Raw genomic sequence first — 7,353 nt, 5'->3', positions numbered from 1 at the left:
GTGTGATATTTTGACACGATGTCATTAGCATGCACAGGTAAAAATGTACCGAGTGACCGACTTCACTCGCCCATGGACATGAGTGGTGAGGCTCCCAACGGGAGTGGTGTTAAGCCTGATTCGGCGCACGAAGAAAATAATCTCACAAAACATTATACGTGCAAAGGCTTTGATGACATAGGGAAATGTTTTGTAAAACTCCACCTCCAAATATCTAATATACAAGAAGAAGTTGGGTGTCTTAAGACAAAAGTGTCCAATTTAGAATTTAGAATTCGCCGACCATACTAATGATAGCATAAGGACTATCCATGAACAGACCGTTCCAAACATTGAGGACAAAATCCCAACAGTAGACAATGAGAGGGTCAAATTAGATAAATGGAGGAAACTTTTTCGAACACCGTTCTCCTCACAGCAGTCCACAGACTCCCGGGAGGGTCCGAGGGATCTCGTAATATCATAATAAGGTTAAGCAGCCTGTTAGATCGGAATGACATCATGAACGCTGCATATAAACTTCCAAAAGGTTCAGGCTTTAGTGTCGTACCTGACCTGCCAAACAGTGAGAGTAAACGGCGATCTTCTTTGCTGGAGAAACGTCGGAGGATGTCCCCCCAGGAGAGAATCAAATACAACCTGGTTTATCTTAAGGATTTCCCATTTGTGGACTTGGTCGAAAAACACCGAAGGTAATCGATCATTGTAAATGTGAAGGAACGTAGTATATTACTAAACCAGTGACTGAACTTGCTTAACTTCTGTTTTTTTTCATTAATATATAGTAATTATAAATGATTGTATACATATGAAATGTCTATACTAGTTTAGAATGGGTGTACTGTATGGTAATCAACCACTCTATAGTTTGAAAAATATGTGTTCAGATTTCTCTCTAAGAGTTTATAATAATGTCTTTGTACTACATATATACATATGTGTAAACTTGAATCAAATTTGCTCTTAATTAAAAGACTACTTACACTTTCGTTTAAGAATTATAATGTGGTGATAAGTACATTCGGACTTGCACATATATGGGTATGTAGTCTAAATTAAAGTACCGATATAATATATCACATAAAATATGAACATATAATTTTACACTGACTGTCACTATAATTGTTCTTATAGTACATTTTGTTATAGCTCAAGCAGATAATTCTAGCGATCTTAAAAAAATTGAACTATAACTTGCTCATTAAGTATCTTTACACGAGCACACTCCCATAGTGTGACTCGGCTTTTCACCTGTGTACGGGTATGCGACGACGCGCACGTGTTTCATCACATAATACATGGTGTTTATTGTTGACATGTTGTCGTAAGGAATGAAGTTTTCCTATGTGAATTCAGAAATGGAATATTCGTTATTTGTTTTAAATATATCTTATAAAAGTGAGTCTCAAAATAAGTCTACATCCTACGTAATTTCTGAAGTATATTATTGTTAACATCCCTAAGAGTTGGTTCTGTGATCTAAAGATTCATGATTATTATTAACATTAATAATTATAATTAATTCTAAGTTAGTTTTACTACATGCTTGTGTATATGCTTTACTAGATGTTTATAACAGTGTTGAAATAATGTTTGTTCAATTTATTGAAATATTTCCAGTGTTCAAATATACAGTTGAATTCAAATAGTTTTAGAAAAAAAAAATTAAGCTGTTGATTGTATAAGTGATTCCCTTAAAGACAGACTTTATTATCGCACAAGTTACTCTATCTGGTAAACAGTAACAACAGTAACTATATTTCACCTCTGACTCGAAATCAAAAAGAACTATGTATATTATGTGCATTTATACATCTACATGGAAATATATTTGCTCATTTGATAGTTCATTTCCTTTTGACAATTTATTTGAAAATACAAACAAACACATGATTTTCCATACAATGGATGTACTACATACTGTATGTATATAGTTATTAACCACTATATTGATTGAAAAACGTGTTCAGATTTCTCTCTACGAGTTTAAAAATAATAATGTCTTTGTACTGCACATATACATATGTATCAGCTTGTAAAATCAAATTTGCTCTTAATTCAGAGACTACTTACACTTTCTTTTAAGAATTATAAGGTGGTCATAAGTACATTCGGACTCACACATATATGGGTATATAGTCTAATTTAAAGTACAGATATAATATGTCACATAAAATACGAACATCTAATTTTACACTGATGAGTAGACTGTCACTATATTTTGTTATTCTAGTACATTTTGTTATAGCTCATGCAAATAACTCTCAGTATCTGAATTTTTTTTTTTAAATTATAACTTCCTCATTAAAATATCTTTACACGAGCACACTCCCATAGTGTGACTCGGCTTTTTCACCTGTGTACGGGTATGCGATGACGCGCACATATTGTTGACATGTTGTCAGTGGATTGATTGTAAGGAATGAAGTTTTCCTTTGTGAATTTAGAAATGGAATATTCGTTGTTTGTTTTAAATGTCACATAGAAGTGAGTGTCAAAATAATTCCACACCCTACGTTATTTAGTAATATTCAAATAGTTTTAGAAAAAATAATCAAGCCGTTGGTTGTGTAAGTGATTCACCTTAAGACAGTTTTTAGTATCGCACAAATGATTACTCTATCTGGCCTTTCGGCGTAAACATGAGAACTACAGTAACTGTGTCTCATCTCTGACTCGAAATCTGAAAGAATTGTGTATATTGTGCATTTGTACATCTTCATGGAAGTATATCTAATCGTTTTATAGTTCATTTCCTTTTGGGAATTTATTAGACAATGCAAAAAAACACATGACTTTCCATATTTTTCTATCCTTTTTGTTGTTTTTATAGCTCTTTTTCCCTCTGTTCTCTTGACATGTATTTTTTGGAGCATAAATTCACCGGTCATTTTTATTTTTTTTTTAAATTTTTACTTATTTGGTTACATTTGATGAATTCTCATCACTCGTCTCAATAATTGCTAAAACCTACTTTACATTATAGTGTTTAAGCACTGCTGTATATACAACATTTACTTTCAGTTTTGTTCTATTGTATGTGAGATGTGTGTAAGTACTCTGATGCGTGACTGTAAACTATATTATAGCTATTTACTACCCATATTGCCTTATAAAAACCACTTGTTTGTACCAACTCAAAACCTTTCTTTATTGATACTATATGTAGCAATATTGTTTTTAAATTACTATTAATGATGTCGGAAAATACTAACTCTGATCTAGATCCCTCATCATGCAATATGAATCTACGGAATTGTTATGATGATTTATCAATCGTACATTTAAATGTAAGATCTCTTCGGAACAAGGTTGATCTTATTAATACTGAATTATCTTATCATGATATTATATGCCTTACTGAAACTCACTTGAACGATGAAATAGATGATTCTGATTTACACATTGCATCACATCCTAACATATACCGTAAAGACAGACTAACACAGCATGGTGTTGGCATTATGATATATTCTAAAAATAACCTGCTAATAACTCATAGAACTGATCTTGAAACTGAAGACATAGAGCTTATTATCATAGAAGTTAGCACTTCCAGCAAAACATTACTTCTCTGCTGCCCATATAGACCTCCTAATGCAAGAATAGATTATTGGAATAAACTTGATACTATCTTGGATAATCTGTCCACCACTAATCTTAATATCATTATTACAGGTGACATAAATGTTGACTTTATAAAAATGAAATCTAATGCGCACCTTGCGAGATTAATTACTAAATATCAATTAAATAACTTAGTACAATCACCAACACGCATTACTAACACCTCTGCTACCTTAATTGATGTATTTATTACTAATAATGTAAATATTTTTACTCCAACACAGGTACTTTCTCCTCTTTGTAGTGATCACTGCCCCATTTTCGCTAACATTTGCTTCAAAACATTTAAAACTAAGTCATACAAAAAAACTACATTTAAATTCAGGGAAGCGAATTGGGAAGCAATTAATCAGGAGATAAGTAATAATGATTGGGATTCTATAATTAACAATACTAATAATATAAATGAAATTAATTCCATCATCACTAACAAACTAAACTCTGCTGTTAATTCCTATATACCTCACAAGACAATTCATGTACATCCTAATGACAAGCCATGGATGACTGGTGAAATTCGTCATAAAATAAGAACAAAAAATAGACTACATAGAATAGCTAAAGATAAAAACAGGGAACAAGGTTGGGAAAGATTTAGAACTTGTCGAAATGATACCATTTCAATTATTCGACAAGCTAAAAGTAATTATCTTAAACAACTTCAGAACTGTCTAGCTGACAAATCAACACATCCAAGAAAATGGTGGCAGATAGCAAAATCTATAGGTAAAATAACTAACACCAGTACTAATTCTAAACCTTTGAAATGTAATGATAAAATCTTAATCCATCCTCAAGATAACGCCAAAGCACTAAATTCCTATTTTACTTCAATTGCATCCGATATTACTGATACTGACTTGCCTGAATTACCTCCCCTTTCTCCATTTGAACTTTCTAATATTATTATAACCGAACAAGATGTCTCTGACCAATGTAACATTCTTAACAAAAACAAACCAGCTGGTCCTGATGATATTTTACCTATAATTGTAAAGAACACTTCTGCATTAGTATATCCTCTAATGCTTTTATTTAATAAAACTTTGTCTACTGGTGAAATACCTGATGTACTTAAAACATCAAATGTTACTGCTCTCTATAAAGGTAAAGGAGATATCAGTGACCTCAGCAATTATAGGCCTATTGCCATTACATCTATTTTAATCAAAATTTTGGAAAATATTATTTTCAAATATTTATTTAACTACAGTTATGTATATATCAAGTCATAATATGTTAAGTGTACATCAGTCAGGATTTCAACCCAGAGACTCAACAACTAAGCAATTAACTGATATTTATAATACTATAACTAGTAATCTGGACCAAGGCAAAGATCTATCTTTTGTTTTCTGTGACATAAGTAAAGCATTTGATCGGGTTTGGCATTTAGGACTTTTACATAAGGTAAAAAGTTATGGTATTAAAGGCAAATTATATAATTGGTTTAAGGCTTACTTATCTGACAGAAAACAAAGGGTAATCTTTGATGGTTATAAATCTAGGACCAAACTTATTTCTACAGGGGTTCCTCAAGGATCTGTCCTTGGACCATTTCTTTTCCTTTTATTTAACAATGATATTACTAACAATGTCAACTCTCATATAAAACTCTTTGCTGATGATACCTCTCTCTATGTTGTAGTAAATGATAATGATGACCTTCAGACACCTACTAATTTGCTTAATAATGACCTTGAGTCTATATCTGAATGGGCAAAACGATGGCAAATTCTTTTTAATCCAAATAAAACTGTAGCTATGAATTTCACACGAAGACACACTAGCAATCATCCGCAACTTTCATTTAATAATACCCCAATTGTAAAACTTGAACACCACAATCACTTAGGTCTGACATTTAACAGTAAAGGCACATGGTCTGATCACATCTCTAATATTTATAGCAAAGCTAACTCCAGATTGAGTATCCTTCGAATTTTAAAAACTATTGTCGATAGGAACACCTTAAAAACTTTATATGTCTCCTATATTCGACCTATTTTGGAATATTTCTGATGTAGTATGGGATAACTGCACTTAATCTGAATCGGATCTCCTAGAAACAGTTCAATTAGAAGCTATGCGGATAATTACTGGTCTCAGACGTGGCACGTCCCATCACATACTCTATACTGAAACCCAACTTGAACCACTATTTATACGAAGACAAAATCATAAATTAATTTTCATGTACAAACTTCTTAATAATTACGCACCAAATTAACTTACTAACATTATCCAACCTTTTATAAATGTAAATAATACTTATAACTTCAGAAATAATAGAGTTTTTAATATACCGCAGTCAAGAACTACTAATTATATAAATAGCTTCTTTCCTTCTACAATGGTTAAATGGAATGAACTTGATCCCTCTTTACGAGACTCTATGTCAATTTCAACATTTAAAAAGAAGCTTATAAAAATACCTAATACACCTGTCTCTAATACGTTTATCAATTGTGTTCCGAGAAAACTTAATATCATTTTAAGAAATTCTAAAAGTGATCTTAATTTTGATAAATTTCAAGATCACCTAATTGATGATACTTCTTGTAATTGTGGTGCACCTAGGGAAGATCTTACTCATTTTTTCTTTCAATGTCCTGATAACATTAGACATTACATTTTTAGTATTCATGACTTATTAGGCTTCTTAGATTTGCACTGCCTATTATATGGTATCAATAATGATTCTGACCATTTAAATAATACCATCCTTATAAATGTTGATTCTTATATAAGATTATCAAAGCGTTTCTGTACTTACTCGTGAAAAATACACATATATGATATAATATGATATTTGTATATTAATAATGAAAAATATGTTAACTGTATATTAACAATATTCTCAATGGGAATTACATATAAAAGTGTGTTTAAGTGAGTGTGCGTGTGTGTGAAAGCTGAATTAGGTTATAGTTAGAAATGTACATATCTACCGGAATAGAAGAGGACTGATATAGGCATAGCCTGTTGTCTGATTCTTTTGTAAATACTCATTTAATGACTGTAATTAATGTACTTTGTTAAAATGTATTTACAATAAAATATTTTTAAAATTGAAACAGCACACTTACTAAATATACACTTATCAACAACACACCAACAACGAATACAATCATGAACGACACAACATCAACACCGGATAACTCATAAACAACACACTAACAAAAATACACTCATGGACAAAACATTAACAAAAGTACACTCATAAACAACACACCTACAAAAATATACACTCATAAACAACACACTTACAAAAATATACACTCATAAACAACACACCAACAACAAAAACTACATTATAAAGGAAATACAGTGTTTGGCTTCGAACTTGTTAATCTTTCGTACCTTTACTCACCGACGTAACCACGAAGCCCTCACGACTGCCTCGTTTATTTTAAAACTATTGCATATTACACTTAAATGTATGAACTACACCTATATTTCCTACATAAATATTGTTGGTTTATAACTGTATGTCTTAAAATCTATAATTGTTATGACTCTGTTTTCATTTTATTTACTTAATGGTGTTAATTAGATTGCTTTGATACCATGAGTACAAATTTACGTATTTTCGTTACATGCAGTACCCGTGTGTAGTTGTTCAAAATAAATGATGCTACAGCGCCGACAGCCACTACGTGTGTTAGCTCTGTAGCATCTTTAACTTGGAGAAAAAAACTACTCACGAGTACTGTGCATTCTTTT

Source organism: Pecten maximus, chromosome 6 (genome assembly GCF_902652985.1).
Source record: "Pecten maximus chromosome 6, xPecMax1.1, whole genome shotgun sequence".
Taxonomy (NCBI): Eukaryota; Metazoa; Mollusca; class Bivalvia; order Pectinida; family Pectinidae; genus Pecten; species Pecten maximus.
This window is presented reverse-complemented; position numbering follows the sequence as displayed.